The 1,871-nt window shown below is 36.7% G+C and overlaps 1 pseudogene; it reads left to right on the forward strand.

Moving 5' to 3' along the window:
* The first annotated feature begins 939 nt into the window (after nucleotides 1-939).
* Nucleotides 940-1,530, forward strand: LOC119509920 (annotated as a pseudogene).
* Nucleotides 1,531-1,871: the final 341 nt, after the last annotated feature.

Raw genomic sequence — 1,871 nt, forward strand, 5'->3', positions numbered from 1 at the left:
TTGATTGTGTCAGCTAAGTGGAAACTTGTCATTGTAACCCAGGGGACAGAAAAAATGATCTCATGGAAATATGATGACAGGAAAGAGGCTGAAGAAAATGGAAAGCAAATTTCTCTCAGCTAGTTTGCCCAGTCATTTACCTTCTAGGTGGTATACCAAATCACACTGTGATTTGTGAAGCTACATGACTTAAAAATGAGAATTTTACATTGATGAAATAAATTTAACCAACTTTTTTAAGCTTCTACTTTGCTGAATTTGAAAATAAAATCAACTTACCCAGCTGTACATTTTTACCACAAGTCTATTTAGTTATACCTTCCAGTTTTCCAAACTATCATGAACCATAAAATTCAGCTTTTATCATGCTTCATAATTTAACATGTAATATGATTAATTTATATACTTAGGCAATTATCTCAATCTTTGAGAAGCAACAGAGACTTTGCTCAGTCTCTGTGTCTGGAGGACTCTTCTACTTCTTATCTTTTCCACTACAGTAGTCAAGTATCTGCAGAAAATCTGATTTACTTTATGTATTTAATGGAGACAGAGACTGGAAAATAAATCAGTTGGACATGTGCACCTTTATCGGATACTGTGACGATATCTGTAACACTTCAGGAGACACTTCTCAGATGGGTGAAGTAAGCAGAGTGTAAATATACCATTAAAATTCAAAGTACTGGATATTGAGTAAATATAAAGTTGAAAATGTAAGATTGTGAAGAAGGGTGATAGGAATGAAAAGATGAGAAAAGTATTTGTGGTCAATTAAAAACAAAAAGTCAAAAAACTCCAAAAAACATTTAGAAAATTGTGAATATAAGTGTTTAAGAAGTCCTTAGTATACCATAGTGATGTCTGGTTTAAATTAGGTGAAATAAGAACAATCGATTTTGTAGCGGCACTGGAGGCTGCATTCTGCTGGAGGTGCGGATGGAGACTGGTAGAGGAGAGGGACAGAACTGGCTCGCGGTGGTCCGTGGGGCGGGGACGGCGTCGGCGCTCAGGATCCAGTTCATCCAGTCCTATTTTGTAATGGATTATGATCCAATCATTGAAGAGTCCTATACAAAGCACTGTGTGACGGATGACAGAGCAGCGTGGCTAGATATTCTGGATACAGCTGGACAAGAAGAGTTTAGAGCTATGAGAGAACAGTATAGGAGGACTGGCAAGAGTTTCCTGTTGGACTTTTCCGTCACAGACAGAGACAGCTTTAAGAAATCTATAAGTTTCAAAGACAGATTCTCAGAGAAAATGACCGTGATGAATTTCCGATGATTTTACTTGGTAATAAAACAGATCTAGATAATCAAAGACAGGAAACACAGAAAGGACAGCAGTTAGCATGGCAACTTAAGGTGATATACATGGAGCCCTCACCAAAGATCAGGATGAATGTAAATCAAGCTTTCCATGAACTTATCTGGGTTATAAGGAAATTTCAAGAGCACGAGTGTCCTCCTTCACCAGAACCAACAGAAAGAAAAAGACAACAAAAGCTGCCATTGTGTCATTTTCTAAGAATCCTATGAATTTTACCTATGAACTTCCAGGAAAAGTCCTCATCTTTTCCTTCTCTCCTTACAGTTTACATCTTGTTGTTACCTTTTTTAGCCTTAAACAAGCAAGTCTAACAAATAATCACCAGATTAGCCATAGACCAAGAAGGTAACTAATCCTTTCCCTGACAAATAATCACCAGATTAGCCATAGACCAAGAAAGTAACTAATCCTTTCCCTGAAGATAACTAGGGTCATTTCAAGACAGATTCAAAGGAAACACTAACACTGCTTCTAAGATTATTTGATTCCTTTAAAATGTGTATCTATATACACAGACATATTTTTAAGGACTTACATTT

This window comes from Choloepus didactylus, chromosome 15 (genome assembly GCF_015220235.1).
Source record: "Choloepus didactylus isolate mChoDid1 chromosome 15, mChoDid1.pri, whole genome shotgun sequence".
NCBI classification, from domain to species: Eukaryota; Metazoa; Chordata; class Mammalia; order Pilosa; family Megalonychidae; genus Choloepus; species Choloepus didactylus.